Below are 17,989 nucleotides of genomic sequence, written 5' to 3' on the forward strand. Positions count from 1 at the left end.
TCGATCTGCATTCTTCTACATGCTGACCTCCAGCACCATTTGATGAAAATGCTATCTTTTTTCGATGGGATGGTTTTGACTCCTTTGTCAAAAATCCAGTGACCATAGGTGTGTGGGTTCATTTCTGGATCTGCAATTATGTTCCGCTGTTCTATCTGCCTGTCTTTATACGAACACCATGCAATTTTTATCACTATTGCTCTGTAATACTGCTTGAGTTCAGGGATAGTGATTCCCGCCGAAGTCCTTTTATTGTTGAGGATAGTTTTAGCTATCCTGGGTTTTTTGTTATTCCAGATGAATTTGCAAATTGTTCTGTCTAACTCTCTGAAGAATTGGATTGGAATTTCATTGGGGATTGCATTGAATCTGTAGGTATCTTTGGGTAAAATGGCCATTTTTATTATGTTAATCCTGCCAATCCACGAGGATGGGAGATCTTTACATTTTCTGAGATCTTCAATTTCTTTCTCCAGAGGCCAGAAATTCTTATCATACAGATGTTTCACTTGCTTGGTTAAAGTTACACCGAGGTACTTTATACTATTTTGGACTATTATGAAAGGTGTCTTTCCCTAATTTCTTTCTCAGCTTCTTTCTTTTTTGTTTAGAGGAAGGCCACTGATTTATTTGAGTTAATTTTATACACAGACACTTTGCTGAAGGGATTTCTCAGGTTTAGTAGTTCTCTGGTGGAACTTTTGGGATCACTTAAATATACTATCCTATCACTTGCAAATAGTGATATTTTGACTTCTTCTTTTCCAATCTGTATCCCCTTGATCTCCTTTTGTTGTCTGATTGCTCTGGCTAGGACTTCAAAAACTATATTGAATAAGCAGGGAGAGAGTGGGCAGCCTTGTCTAGTCCCTGATTTTAGTGGGTTTGCTTCAAGTTTCTCTCCATTTAGTTTAATGTTAGCTACTGGATTGCTGTATATGGGTTTTGCTATGTTTAGGTATTGGCCTTCTTTTTTTAGCATCTAATGAAATGACCAAGTGGTTTTGATTTTTCAGTTTGTTTATATGCTGGATTAGGTTGATAGTTTTCTGCATATTAAACCATTCCAGAATACCTAGGATGAAGCCTACTTGATCATGATGGATGATTGTTTTGATGTGCTCTTGGATTCAGTTTGCAAGAATTTTATTGAGTATTTTTGCATCGATATTCATAAGGAAAATTGGTCTGAAATTCTCTTTCTTTGATGAATCTTTTTGTGGTTTAGGTATAAGAGTAATTGTAGTTTCATAGAAGGAATTTGGTAGCACTCTGTCTGTTTCAATTTTGTTCAGTAGTTTGGATAGTATGGGTATGAGGTCTTCTATGAAGGTCTGATAGAATTCTGCACTGAACCCATCTGGACTTGGGCTCTTTTTGTTTGGGAGCCTTTTAATGCCTGCTTCTATTTCTTTAGGAGTTATAGGGTTGTTTAAATGGTGTATCTGTTCCTGATTTAACTTCGGTACCTGGTATCTGTCTAGGAAATTGTCCATTTCCTCCAGATTTTCAAGTGTTGTTGAATATAGTCTTTTGTGGTAGGATCTAATGAGTTTCTGAATTTCCATTCACTCTGTTGTTATGTCTCCCTTTTCTTTTCTGATTTTGTTAATTTGGAAACACTCTCTGTGTCCTCTGGTTAATTTCGCTAAGGGTTTATCTATCTTGTTGATTTTCTCAAAGAACCAGCTTTTGGTTCTGTTGATTCTTTCTATGGTCCTTTTTGTTTCTACTTGGTTGATTTCAGCTCTGAGTTTGATTATTTCCTGCCTTCTACTCCTCGGTGTATTTGCTTCTTTTTGTTCTAGAGTTTCAGGTGTGCTGTCAAGCTGGTGACATATGCTCCCTCCGGTTTCTATCTGCAAGCACTGAGAGCTATGAGTTTTCCTCTTAGCACAGCTTTCATTGTGTCCCATAAGTTTGTGTATGTTGTACCTTCATTTTCATTAAATTCTGAGAAGTCTTTAATTTCTTTCTTTATTTCTTCCTCGTCCGGGTTATCATTGAGTAGAGCATTGTTCAACTTCCATGTATATGTGGGGATTCTTTCCTTATTGTTATCAATGACCACCTTTATCCTGTGGGGGTCTTATAGGACACATGGGATTATTTCTGTCTTTCTGTATCTGTTGAGGCCTGTTTCAGACCGATTACAATGTAAAAAAAAAAGATTTCTTAAAAACACATCTCTAAAAATCAAAGCGATTGTAGCCTCTCCTTAGTGGAGATCTCCTTTTCTCAATATGTTTAGGTTTCTGAGAGCTCATTTGCTACCAAAACTTACTAATTGGTATTGCTTTATGCAGTGTTGTCCTGTGGTACAAATACTATCCTTAGATATTACTTAATTTTATTTGATGATTTATGAAAACTATTGTTATGACGAAGCAAAAAAATATGTTGACCACCATCTAACATTTTAAAAGTACCAAAGGTCAATAAATCAATTTATCTTTTTATTTCTGAAGAACATTTAAATCTGGTTGAACTAAAAGAACATAACACTTTTGGAAAAATATACACCCTAGCAACCCTGCACTGGAAGCCAAGATGGAGAAAACCTCAACAACAACCATAACCTTCCCCCTGGTGCTGTGGTATACAGGGAGGAAGGTGATCCAAACACTGTAGAAGACCAACATGCTGAATGTTAGGAACTTGGCCTCATTGAATCTGTCAGGAAGGTTCCTAGCCAAGAAAGCCACAGTGAAGCTCCCCAGAGCCAAGGAGCCCAAATATCCCAAGACAATGTGGAAGGCAATGACTGAGCCTTTGTTGCAAATGATGATTATCTTCCCATGTTCAGATTGTATATCTCTGTCAATAAATGGAGGCGATGTCACCAACCAGATTGCACAGAGAACAAGTTGGATTAGGGTACAAATGGGAATGAGCAAGTTAATTGCCCCTTTTATCATCATCTTTCTTATCCTTCTCCCTGGTGTAGTAAGCTTGAAAGCTGTGACCACAGTTATTGTTTTGGCCAACACAGTAGAAATAGCAACTGTGAAAAATATTGCAAATGTGGTCTGCTGCAGGATGCAGGTGGCCTGGTTGGGATGTCCAATGAAGAGCAATGAGCACAGAAAACAGAAGGCTAGAGATATGAGCAGGATGTAGCTGAGAATGCGGTTATTGGCTTTCACAATGGGAGTATCCCTGTACTTCACAAAAGTGACTAGTACTAGAATTGTGATGGCTGAGAAGGACAGGGCCATGCATCATAGAGCCATCCCCAATGGATCTTCATAAGCGAGAAAAGTCACAACTCTTTGGAGGCACTCGGTTTGTTCTAAGTTGGCGTACGAATCCTCTGGACATCTCACACAATGCTCCATATCTGCCGGCAAAGAACAATAATCCCTTATAAGATATCATGATCATGTAGTTAATAATCATATATTTGTTTTATTCAGAGGATATATTAATAAATAGTTTGGTGTTGAGAATATATTTTGTTCATAATTGCTCTAGGGTCTACTAACTTAAGATTGCTGTCAATTAACCTATGCTTTGTGAGGGAACAAATCATTATCATAGAAAATGGAAAAGTTATCTCTTAAACAAAAATGAAATAAAAATATGATGACTACTAATATGCATAATCTCAGTTCATTTTATTTCTCAAACCATAAATTTGCTATTGCCGACATATTTTTTGATGCCGGTTGATGAAAACCATTAGGTATTGTGTTTGCTCTGGGAATTGTGCACTGTGTCTGTACCTACACATAGGCTTGTGAACATCCAATTCCTCATTCAAATGCTATTCGTGTGAAGGAATATTCTCATTTTTGAAGCTGTATGGCTCATAAACTTATGCACTAATGTCCCTCTTATTGTGGCATCATTTCCTTTCCCCCAACTAAACTTTCCATGATTATGGGTATAGAAAGTTATGGCATGAAGATTATTGATATTGACATTCATCCTGCTTTCCTTAGTTAGGCTGTAATTAATGATAAGCACTCTTCCATCTCTTGTTGCATTCTTGAAATCATCACTCTTTTTCTAATTCATTGATAGGACATGCCTAATCCTTTATGGCATGTAAGTTCTTAAAATATGTTTCAATAGAGAACACTTGTTGTTCTGAGCATCTTGTCTTTGTCAGGGACTAAGCCGGGTGACACAAAGATAGTAGACAGTACATGTAGTCAAGACTCTTTTTACAAAGAATCAAAAAAGAGCAAACATCTGCTTAGGTTACACCTAAAATTATTTTTTAATAATTGTAACACATGTATGTCCCCCTAAATATTTTCTGCATGATATAAAATCATTAACCATTATATTGTGAGAGACATGAGTTGTTTGTAGAAGATATTGCAGGTAATTTACTGGGTCCAAGAGAAAATGATATTATTTAACTAATTAAATTATGAAACATGGAGATTTTTGGACTGTAGATTCCATCTAGGTCATATCATATTTCTAGTTTGTAAAGAGAAGGTATTCAAATTCATCATATTTTCTTCTGCATGCAAGCATGTACCTGTATCATTGGCAATCTCATTTTCTTGACACTGGACACAATCAAAGCAGCAGTCAGCTGTTTGTTTCTGATGAATTTTTCTGAATCCTGCAGTACATGTCACACTACACACTGAGGAGGGAACCTGAGGCAATACACATACAGACACACAGACACACAGACATCCAGACATACACACACACACACAGACACACCCACACACACAGACATACACAGACACACACACACACACACACATATATATATATATATATAAACATGAACTATACACATTATATATGATATATAAATATGTATTTAATTTGTATGTGTGTGTGTAATTCATGATTACATCATATGTAAAATGACACACAGATTAATATATGGGATATTAACAGATATATTCCTCTGACAATTTATTATTTTGTATTACCCGGGAATGCACTGAATGTCATACAAAAATTACTATGTCATGTAATATTATAATTTAACATTTCACGTGTCAGAATCTAAATTTTGTCCTTCCTAAACTTGTTAATTCAAGTGGAACATTTTTGTGGCATCAGTTTTTCTCTCAAGATTTAGAAATATAATAATAGCTCTGCTACCAAACCCCGTGGGAGAGAGAACTCACCGCCTGGTCAGGTGGGCACTCCTGAGGCTGCAGAGCGGAAGAGACCACCAACACTGCCCACCCCTGCCCACATCACTGGCCCAAGAGGAAACTGTATACGGCATCTGGGTTCCCGGAGAGGAGGGCCAAGGAGCAGCAGGAGCATTGCGCCTGAGACACCGCCATAACCTGAAGGGACCTACCAGATAAACAGTTCTCTGCACCCAAATCCCGTGGGAGGGAGAGATAACCCTTCAGAGAGGCAGACACGCCTGGGAAACCAGAAGAGACTGCAATCTGCACACATCTCTGATGCCAGAGGAAAACACCCCATGAGCAAACTTGAGCCTCGGGACCACAGGTAATACCAAATTTTCTGCTGCAAGTGACCTGCCTGGTGAACTCCAGACACAGGCTCACAGGAACAGCTGAAGACCTGTAGAGAGGAAAAACTACACACCTGAAAGCAGAACACTCTGTCCCCATAACTGGCTGAAAGAAAACAGGAAAACAGGTCTACAGCATTCCTGACACACAGGTTTATAGGGCAGTCTAGCCACTGTCAGAAATAGCAGAACAAAGTAACACTAGAGATAATCTGATGGCGAGAGGCAAGCACAGGAACCCAAGCAACAGAAACCAAGACTACATGGCATAATCGGAACCCAATTCTCCCACCAAAGCAAACATGGAATATCCAAACACACCAGAAAAGCAAGACCTAGTTTCAAAATCATATTTGATCATGATGCTGGAGGACTTCAAGAAAGACATGAAGAACTCCCTTAGAGAACAAGTAGAAGCCTACAGAGAGGAATCGCAAAAATCCCTGACAGAATTCCAGGAAAACACAATCAAACAGGTAAAGGAATTAAAAATGGAAATAGAAGCAATCAAGAAAGAACACATGGAAACAACCCCTGATATAGAAAACCAAAAGAAGAGACATGGAGCTGTAGATATGAGCTTCACCAACAGAATACAAGAGATGGAAGAGAGAATCTCAGGAGCAGAAGATTCCATAGAAATCATGGGCACAACTGTCAAAGATAATGTAAAGCAGAAAAAGCTACTGGTCCAAAACATACTGGAAATCCAGGACTCAATGAGAAGATCAAACCTAAGGATAATAGGTATAGAAGAGAGTGAAGACTCCCAGCTCAAAGGACCAGTAAATATCTTCAACAAAATCATAGAAGAAAACTTCCCTTACCTAAAAATAGTGATACCCATAGGCATACAAGAAGCCTACAGAACTCCAAATAGATTGGACCAGAAAAGAAACACCTCCCCTCACATAATAGTCAAAACACCAAACGCACAAAATAAAGAATATTAAAAGAGTAAGGGAAAAAGGTCAAGTAACATATAAAGACAGGACTGTCAGAATCACACCACACTTTTCGCCAGAAACTATGAAAGCCAGAAGATCCTGGACAGATGTCATACAGACCCAAAGAGAACACAAATGTCAGCCCAGGTTACTGTATCCTGCAAAACTCTCAATTAACGTAGATGGAGAAACCAAGATATTCCATGACAAAACCAAATTTACACAATATATTTCTACAAATCCAGCACTACAAAGGATAATAAAGGGTAAAGCCCAACATAAGGAGGCAAAATACACCCTAGAACAAGCAAGAAACTAATGGTCTTGGCAACAAAACAAAGAGAAGAAAATCACACAAACATAACCTCACATACAAATATGAATATAACAGGAAGCAATAATCACTATTCCTTAATATCTCTCAACATCAATGGCCTCAACTCCCCAATACAAACACATAGATTAACAAACTGGATAGGCAACGAGGACCCTGCATTCTGCTGCCTAGAGGAAACACACCTCAGAGACAAAGACAGACACTACCTCAGAGTGAAAGGCTGGAAAACAACTTTCCAAGCAAATGGTCGGATGAAGTAAACTGGAGTAGCCATTCTAATATCAAATAAAATCAATTTTCAACTAAAATTCATCAAAAAAGATAAGGAAGGACCCTTCATATTCATCAAAGGAAAAATCCACCAAGATGAACTCTCAATCCTAAATATCTATGCTCCAAATACAAGGGCACCTACATACGTAAAAGAAACCTTACTAAAGCTCAAAACACACATTGCACCTCACACAATAATAGTAGGAGATTTCAACACCCCACTCTCATCAATGGACAGATCATGGAAACAGAAATTAAACAGAGACATAGACAGACTAAGAGAAGTCATGAGCCAAATGTACTTAACAGATATTTATAGAACATTCTTTCCTAAAACAAAAGGATATACCTTCTTTTCAGCTGCTCATGGTACTTTCTCCAAAACTGACCATATAATTGTTCAAATAACGGGCCTCAACAGGTACAGAAAGATAGAAATAATCCCATGTGTGCTATTGGACCACCATGGCCTAAAAATTGTCTTCGATAACAATAAGAGAAGAATGCCCACATATACGTGGAAATTGAACAATGCTCTACTCAATGATAACCTGGTCAAGGAAGAAATAAAGAAAAAATTAAAGACGTTTTAGAATTTAATGAAAATGAAGGTACAACATACCCAAACTTATGGGACACAATGAAAGCTTTGCTAAGAGGAAAGCTCATAGCGCTGAGTGCCTGCAGAAAGAAACAGGAGAGAGCATATGTCAGCAGCTTGATAGCACACCTAAAAGCTCTAGAACACAAAGAAGCAAATACACCCAGGAGGAGTAGAAGGCAGGAAATAATCAAACTCAAGCTGAAATCAACCAAGTAGAAACAAAAAGGACCATAGAAAGAATCAACAGAACCAAAAGTTGGTTCTATGAGAAAATCAACAAGATAGATAAACCCTTAGCCAGACTAACGAGAGGACCCAGAGCGTTTGTCCAAATTAACAAAATCAGAAATGAAAAGGGAGACATAACTACAGAAACAGAGGAAATTCAAAAAATCATCAGATCGTACTATAACAGCCTATATTCAACAAAACTTGAAAATCTGCAGGAAATGAACAATTTCTAGCCAGATACCAGGTACTGACCTTAAATCAGGAACAGATAAACCAGTTAAACAACCCCATAACTCCTAAGGAAATAGAAGCAGTCATTAAAGGTCTCCCAACCAAAAGGAGCCCAGGTCGAGAAGGGTTTAGTGCAGAATTCTATCAGACCTTCATAGAAGACCTCATACCTAAATTATCCAAACTATTCCATAAAATTGAAACAGATGAAACACTCCTGAATTCCTTCTATGAAGCCACAATTACTCTTATACCTAAACCACACAAAGAACCAACAAAGAAAGAGAACTTCAGACCAATTTCCCTTATGAATATCGACGCAAAAATACTCAATAAAATTCTGGCAAACCGAATCCAAGAGCACATCAAAACAATCATCCACCATGATCAAGTAGGCTTCATCCCAGGCATGCAGGGATGGTTTAATATACAGAAAACCATCAACGTGATCCATTATATAAACAAACTGAAAGAACAAAACCACATGATCATTTCATTAGATGCTGAGAAAGCAATTGACAAAATTCAACACCCCTTCATGTTAAAAGTCCTGAAAAGAATAGGAATTCAAGGCCGATACCTAAACATAGTAAAAGCCATATACAGCAAATGTTAGCAAAATGTTGCTAACATTAAACTAAATGGAGAGAAACTTGAAGCAATCCCACTAAAATCAGGGACTAGACAAGGCTGCCCACTTTCTCCCTACTTATTCAATATATTTCTTGAAGTTCTAGCCAGAGCAATCAGACAACAAAAGGAGGTCAAGCGGTTACAGATAGGAAAAGAAGAGGTCAAAATATCACTATTTGCAGATGATATGATAGTATATTTACGTGATCCCAAAAGTTCCACCAGAGAACTACTAAAGCTGATAAACAACTTCAGCAAAGTGGCTGGGTATAAAATTAACTCAAATAAATCCGTAGCCTTCCTCTACACAAAAGAGAAACAAACTGAGAAAGAAATTAAGGAAACGACACCCTTCATAATAGACCCAAATAATATAAAGTACCTCGGTGTGACTTTAACCAAGCAAGTAAAAGATCTGTCCAATAAGAACTTCAAGACTCTGAAGAAAGAAATTGAAGAAGACCTCAGAAAATGGCAAGATCTCCCATCCTCATGGATTGGCAGGATTAATATAGTAAAAATGGTCATTTTACCAAAAGCGATCTACAGATTCAATGCAATCCCCATCAAAATACCAATCCAATTCTTCAAAGAGTTAGACAGAACAATTTACAAATTCATCTGGAATAACAAAAAACCCAGGATAGCTAAAACTATCCTCAACAATAAAAGGACTTCAGGGGGAATCACTATCCCTGAACTCAAGCAGTATGACAGCAATAGTGATAAAAACTGCATGGTATTGGTACAGAGACAGACAGATAGACCAATGGAACAGAATTGAAGACCCAGAAAGGAACCCACACACCTATGGGCACTTGATTTTTGACAAAGGAGCCAAAACCTTCCAATGGAAAAAAGATAGCATTTTCAGCAAATGGTGCTGGTTCAACTGGAGGTCAACATGTAGAAGAATACAGATCGATCCATGCTTATCACCCTGTACAAAGCTTAAGTCCAAGTGGATCAAGGACCTCCATATCAAACCAGATACACTCAAAGTAATAGAAGAAAAACTAGGGCAGCATCTGGAACACATGGGCACTGGAAAATTTCCTGAACAAAACACCAATGGCTTATGCTCTAAGATCAAGAATCGACAAATGGGATCTCATAAAACTGCAAAGCTTCTGTAAGGCAAAGGACACTGAGGTTAGGACAAAACGGCAACCACCAGATTGGGAAAAGATCTTTACCAATCCTACAACAGATAGAGGCCTTATATCCAAAATATACAAAGAACTCAAGAAGTTAGACCGCAGGGAGACAAATAACCCTATTAAAAATGGGGTTCAGAGCTAAACAAAGAATTCACAGCTGAGGAATGCTGAATGGCTGAGAAACACCTAAAGAAATGTTCAACATCTTTAGTCATAAGGGAGATGCAAATCAAAACAACCCTGAGATTTCACCTCACACCAGTGAGAATGGCAAAGATCAAAAACTCAGGCAACAGTAGATGCTGGCGAGGATGCAGAGAAAGAGGAACACTCCTCCATTGTTGGTGGAATTGCAGACTGGTAAAACCATTCTGGAAATCAGTCTGGAGGTTCCTCAGAAAATTGGACATTGAACTGCCTGAGGATCCAGCTGTACCTCTTTTGGGCATATACCCAAAAGATGCCCCAACTTACAAAAAACACACGTGCTCCACTATGTTCATCGCAGCCTTATTTATAATAAACAGAAGCTGGAAAGAACCCAGATGCCCTTCAACAGAGGAATGGATACAGAAAATGTGGTACATCTACACAATGGAATATTACTCAGCTATCAAAAACAATGACTTTATGAAATTCGTGGGCAAATGGTTGGAACTGGAAAATATCATCCTGAGTGAGGTAACCCAATCACAGAAAAGCACACATGGTATGCACTCATTGATAAGTGGCTATTAGCCCAAATGCTTGAATTACCCTAGATGCCTAGAACAAATGAAACTCAAGACGGATGATCAACTGTGAATGCTTCACTCCTTCTTTAAAAGGGGAACAAGAATTCCCTTGGCAGGTAATCGAGAGGCAAAGATTAAAATAGAGACTGAAGGAACACCCATTCAGAGCCTGCCCCACATGTGGCCCATGTATATACAGCCATCCAATTTGACAAGATGGATGAAGCAAAGAAGTGCAGGCCGACCGGAGCCGGATGTAGATCGCTCCTGAGAGACACAGCCAGAATACAGGAAACACAGAGGCGAATCCCAGCAGCAAACCACTGAACTGAGAATAGGACCCTCGTTGAAGGAAACAGAGAAAGACCTGGAAGAGCTTGAAGTGGCTCGAGACCCCATATGAACAACAATGCCAAGCAACCAGAGCTTCCAGGGACTAAGCCACCACCTAAAGACTATACATGGACTGACCCTGGACTCTGACCTCATAGGTAGAATGAATATCCTAGTAAGAGCATCAGTGGAAGGGGAAGCCCTGGGTCCTGCTAAGACTGAACCCCCAGTAAACTAGATTGTTGGGGGGAGGGCGGCAATGGGGGGAGGATGTGAGGGGAACACCGATAAGAAATGGGAGGGGGGAGGGGATGTTTGCCCGGAAACCGGGAAAGGGAATAACACTCGAAATGTATATAAGAAATACTCAAGTTAATAAAAAAAAGAAATATAAAAATAGGAACACTGAGTTCCTAGGAGAGAGAAGGTAGGATATATGAAGAAAGAATTGCTCAGTGAGTAAGAACAAAGGATGTCATATAAGACTCTCATACAATTAATGAACTTCTCCTAAGTGTAAAAGAAAACCTTTAAATCCCATTCCATTCCTCCCCCTGCTTCTATTAGAGAGCTTCTCCAACAAATTGGATACCCTGGCTTCATTGATCTAATATTCTTATATTCTGTGGCATGCACCCTCCAGAGGACCAAGGGCCTCCCTTCACTCTGATGCCAGATAAGGCAATACTCTGTAGAGGAGGAGAAACTGGGAAGGAAGATAATATCAAAAAGTAAATAAATACAATTAATAATAAAAATCTATAAATTAGAAAAAGAAAAGTTTGAATCTGGAAAAATACTTCTCTTAATCAATCCATTCTATACTCAATTGGGCTACAACTATGTTCATATAATCAGATAAATTCATTGTTTATATATATACATATATATATATTGCTATGAATTTAATAAATATATTTCTGTAGTATGGGGTAAATAGTCACATAGATGGAATTGAACATGGAATTCAGAGTCCTTTGATGGCTATGACCAGATTACATGAATTTCAGTGTTATTTAATTTTGGTGCTTGTAACTGAGAATGGTCATTTGCAAGTGTATTTATTGGTCTTAACTACATGGATATTATTTGAATGTTTGCTATTTTAAAATTCAGATATCTTTAAAAAATAAAAATTTTAATATACCTACCAATGTTTCTTCTGTGACCCACTCCCAGTCTTCAGATATATGAAGTTGTTGACTCTGTGGCAAACAAGGAAAATAGCTTCCTATTTTCACTTTTAATCCAAGGCCTTGTGGAAAATTCCAAATGATGAAAATGTCATACTTGGCACAATAATTTTCCTTATGATTCATATTTACCAGTTCTCCAACAGGGTTAATAAATACCCTAGTTTTTAGCAAAGAAGCCACCTGAATGAGATTAATCATTAGATGATTATATATGCATATCAATACAGTGAATGCCAAATTGAGAATGTTCCACAATCTTTTAATGTCTTTCAGAAAATACAGGTTAAATTAATCCCATGTAGTAAAGTGCATGATACTGCATTATTACAAGTTATAATTACATATTATATTGTGTAATTACAAGTTAATATATTCAAATTAATGTTTGATGGTTAAAAAAGCTAGAATAAATGATTACCAGAGAACAAATCACATGGTATGTGTGTATATGTGTACACATGTCTGTCAAAAATTATATTTAAAAGCTGGAGCCAAATAAATATGTAAGAAATAAGGGGAAGTAAAAAAGTCTGGAAGTGGTTGGGGATTTAGCTCAGTGGTAGAGCACTTGCCTAGCAACCGCAAGACCCTGGGTTCGGTCCCCAGCTCCGGAAAAAAAAAAAGAAAAAAAAAGTGTGGAAGTTTTGGAAGTAAAGAATGGTATGGGATCAATCATGTACATACTGCATACATGTATGAAATAATCATTAACTTAATGAAATGTGCACTGTTAATCATATGTGTTGTTATAAATAATAATTAATTTAAATGAATAGCTATTATTGGAGCACATGTATTTATTTTTGAGAAATTCTTTTTGAGAAAAATATTCTGGTCTAGTCATCACTTAAGGATTTTCTGATAAAACTCTTGGCTCCTTTTGAATTTTGACCTCATTCGGTTAAATGTTGAAACACATTGTCACACAATTCACTGATATTTATAAAAATGTATTGTCTCCTATTAAAACTTATCACTGGGAATGATATATATCCATGTAAAAAGGTCATTTTGGAGTTTTGCAGTATAGAAAACTTTATACCAAGAGATAACCTCTAACAAATGTATGTGAACTTCTCAGGGGCCTGAAAGGTCACATTGATAAATCTAAGCATAATGAAATGTAACAAACGTTACCTGCTGACAGTCAGTGAATACTCCTTTGGGATCTGCCATTTTCTGAGACTCTGCTTGTTGAAAAATGAGTTCATGGTAGGTGTGGGCCACAGCATACACAGCATTATACAAATTGTAACCTTCTTCACTCAGGACCATGTCAAATGTGTGCTGTGCTAACCATTCCAATGGGTTGTTGAACGTAAAACAATCCATTTTCTTCTTGTTCTTTGAGATTGAACAGTTAAAATGGTTCCACTGCAGCATAGACTGCGAAATGTCTATTGGATACTTGGATGTGTTTATTGTTTGCATAAAATTTCTAAATATAGTGATGTCATTGTGGTGATGGGCAAAAGTGACAGTCCCATGGGAGAAATCAAGGCTGAAATCTTTTTGGTTTGTGATGACATCCCATTGTGAGGTTGTGATCCAGATTCTCTGTGCACCTAAATATGCCCATCTTCTAAAGCTGAGTTCTAGAGTGGAGTTCATTTCACCATAAATGACAACAACCTTTGCTGAAGATGTCATAAGTTGTTGGTCATATATCTTAACTCTTGTCTTGTATATCTGCATGGTTTCTGGGATCATAATCACAAAAGCTAAACAGATTGCATGCCTTTGCATTTCTTCTCTCAAGTCTGAAAGAAACTGAATACCTTGGTCATCATTTGAGATGACCAGTCCTATCCAAGTCCATCCAAAATGAAACATCAAGGAGACCATGCCACGGAACAAATATGTGTCTTTGTTTGCTATCTGATAGATATAGGGAAACTGGTCATGGTCACTCAGATTAGGGTTAAATGAGCCAAAGAAAATCTAAAGAGTACAGAAGAGAGGATGAAACATCCACATGAGGAATATGATTGTTAGGAGGTTTAGACATATATACAATTAATGTTTCTCACTGTTCAGAACTCAGATTAAGGGTAGTAAGATTAAACTATACATATCATATATTTTTCATATTATATTCTAGAATATTCCTGACAAATCTGAATGTTCTATAGAACAGTTTTTCCTGTTTGCCCAGGATAGCTATACAATCTGATTATTTTATTGTGTGTGTGTGTGTGTGTCTGTGTGTGTGTGTGTTTGTGTGTGTTTGTGTAGCAGTATACCCACAAATGCATGGGGTCCAAGTTTTCCTTTAGGCACATATAAATGTAATTTAAAAGTTGGTAATCTGTCCAGTGTCACACATTATTACCTTTGGTGTCCTTGAATAAATTGACAGTTTTAAGGAAGTTGTCCATGATGGTCCTGTCAGGTTTATATCACAACGTTGCTTTATTCCACAGAAATAATTAATTCATTTGAAAATTTTGCTTTGATGTGAATATGCTTTATCCAGAACTCCCATTGTATCCTCACACAGGCCAACAATGATGGAAAATATCAAAGACATGTTGGATAAAAGATAAGGATTCTTGTTGATCTCATCGATAGCAAAAAACAGTACCAGAAAAAACTCATATTTTCTTGCTGGTATCCTAAAACCAAGCATAATGATGATTAAGAGAGATGCTTGAAAAATAAAATTTCAATTGCAGTTAAGTTTGTACCACAAGACATTCTAAATCTCTGTCTAAGTGTCATGAATTAAGTCTCATAAAATTTAGATCTTAAGATTTGAATACAATTTAAGAATTCATAGACCTAGGACACTAACCTATGATGAATTTTGTAATTGTGAAAGTCAATAAGGGGACTATTTTATCTCTGAACACCATCTTCAAACTACATTAGAGTCCAATTGAGTAAGACTGTTACAATATAATCATGGAGATGTAATTCCACAAATACAAAATAAGAAGCATGACTTAAACTACACATGAAATATGTAACACATTTGCATTATATTTTTAGTATTTAAATGTACTTTATATTCAAACATGTTATTATATTTCATATTTTTGAATCATGTTATATCCAAAATTTTGTTCAACTTTTATATTCATACACTTTTGCACCCTAAAATATCATTAATGCATATTTAATAATGTCTATTACTCATGATCCTATACCTAATGTTACATACTAATTTGTTTCAAAACTCAAAATATCCTTTGAGTATCAAGCAGAGTAAAAGAGCATAAAATATTAAAAAGTGAATCATTTAGAAATATTTTCAAAAGCCCTTATATAATAATACCTAACATAGAGTAAGTGTATGCAAAATGAATTATGTATCTGTGTAAATTATCTAACAATCAGTTTACTTCGAAAAGCGTATCAGTGTTTTTAGGAGAGAATTTATGGTATCAGTAAGAACATTTTTCAAATTTCAAATTAGCAAAAACTCTTTCAAGTCAAACATTATGAAAATGCTAATTTTATGCATAGTGAGAAGCATTATCAATAATATTTCCTTGTTCACAGAACATGCTTTTAATAGTTTTCACTGTTAGTATTCATTAAACAATAAATATTCAAAGATATATTCCACTTAAATTTATTTATTCATTTCAAGTACATTAAATGATAGAATATCCTATGTAACCTGAATAATAGTTTATAGGCTCCATTACACATCAACTTAAAGTTACTTTTCAGTGTGTTGTTACTATTTTAATTTTGTAAAAGTAGATTGAGATTTCTCTTAACACTTCAGGCTTCTTAATTCTTTAAGATTCTTTAAGAGTTGTCTGAGCAGTAAGACTTTCTTTCACTTGGAATGTGTACCTCTGCCCAAGCACAGTTGGAAGTTCATCTGTTCATCTGTTATTATTAGCAATTACCTCTCATCAGGAGTAAAACACCAAACATGATCTTTTGCTGAAATTAGCACTTTTCAATTAAATGTTTGGAGCTAAGTTTTCCTTTCTAAACCGTAAAAATGTATTGACGCAATTCACATATTTGTAAATTTAAGTCTTACTATCGCTTATAGAAGTGTCAGTAATGAGAATGTCCACTATTTTTTCCAATGAGATCTGGGATGATAAAGAATGCATCAGAAATGAAATTTCTACTGACCCACACAGAATTACAATAATGTGAAGCCACCACTACTATCAAAGTGTACACAGTATACTGTGGCTATCAATTAGAAAATATTTTGTTAAAATCCCAAAGACACAAAATTTGAATATGAAATGGGATGAGAGTCAGTGATATAAAAGTGCAGGAAACTTCAGTTTATGAAAGAATGAAGTCCCAAGCAGATTGATTAGCTAAAATTTGAGTGATTTCAGCATCCCTTCTCTCATGATCTGCAGCCACTAATGATAACATCTCACACTTGGAATCTAAGAAGTATGTATCCACATTGAGAACAGCTTCTTATCCACAAGAAGTACATTTATTCTCCTAGATGTTCTCGAATGTTATATATTTTTAGAAATTAAGAAAAATATTGAATATCTATATAATGCAGATAATAATTCTAATATGGGCATAAGTGTTTGCTTCACTGGATGAAAAGATATTCTGGTAACAGTATAAGAATTCTGGCAGGCTTTTCCATATTCAGTGACAGCTCCAGAATGACAGGAGAGGCTCATTTAAAGACTATTTTATAATGCAAAGCATATATATGTGATCATAATACATATGTAATAATATACATTTAATCATATATAGTAGACATCTTTCCACCACCCCACCACACATATTTCAATGTATAAGTGTATGCCCAACTTTTAGAGGCCAAAATTAGATAACCATTTTATTGAGGCCTTTCCATGCATGCTTATACAGGAATGCTAGGCAGAAAGTTGAAGAGAGACAGTGATGCAGTCACTAGCCATAAGTGGGGATTATGAATTCAAGGTAAAGGTAAAAACATATTTCAACATATGATATCAAAAAAGATTTAAGAGATAGAATTCAGTCTCTCTCATTTTCCAGCTCTGTGAACTAGAGCCAATGTAGTAAACCTAAGGTAAACTGTGACAAATTTGAAAATATTAAAATAGTGATTGAAGTTATAATTAATTTTCTGTGGTTCCTAAAGTTACAAGGAGAATAAAAAGGACAGAATCTCACAGGTTTTGTACACAGTTACATATTTCTAATTCATAATATTGAAGCATGAAATAATGTTAATAACTTACCTAAAATTAATAATGCAATTATAAAAATTTTCTTCAATAGGACTCTCGAGTGTAAAAAGGACAAAACCGCAGTCACTTCGCAAATCTCCATCATTATCTTCACTCCTCTTTATTCTCCAAAAGCAACTGGGTTCAGTCAAGCTGCACAAGATGAGACAAAACTTCAGGGAAAAAAAGGCAATAGTGAATGCCCACATCTTCTTCATGTCTGCTAGGATCTAGCATGGAGCAATTGTGAAACCTGATTCTTATGCAGGGAAACATAACACACACATTTACACAAGTTTGTATTTTTTAAGGCTTCAGCTGATGGGTGATCCACTTAATTATATTCAACAGTTTCTTTCCATTCATCATATGTTCTGCTCCCTGGATACAATGGGAAAATTCTGGCCTCAAGCTCTACATCTGAGGTCTGAAAACTTTTGATCAAAACATTTCCAAAAACATGTTTTGAAGATAATGTTCTCCATCCACAGCTGCCATGATTTCATTAACATCCATGCCATAAATATTCCAAAGGGCAATTTTCTCTTGAACAGCTTCAACAGAGCACGTGTCAACAGCAATACATATGAACCCAATAGATTTCCTCAGAATTTTTTTATTAAGACAAGAGTTGCAAAGGCATAAATGTTCCATATCATTTGGACTTTG

General features: G+C 36.4%; 1 pseudogene; it reads right to left on the reverse strand.

The window, feature by feature from the left end:
* Window positions 1–2,456: 2,456 nt before the first annotated feature.
* LOC148006805 (vomeronasal type-2 receptor 116-like) lies at window positions 2,457–17,538 on the reverse strand (annotated as a pseudogene).
* Window positions 17,539–17,989: the final 451 nt, after the last annotated feature.

The sequence above is a fragment of the Rattus norvegicus genome, chromosome 1, assembly GCF_021556685.1.
Source record: "Rattus norvegicus strain SHRSP/BbbUtx chromosome 1, alternate assembly SHRSP_T2T, whole genome shotgun sequence".
NCBI classification, from domain to species: Eukaryota; Metazoa; Chordata; class Mammalia; order Rodentia; family Muridae; genus Rattus; species Rattus norvegicus.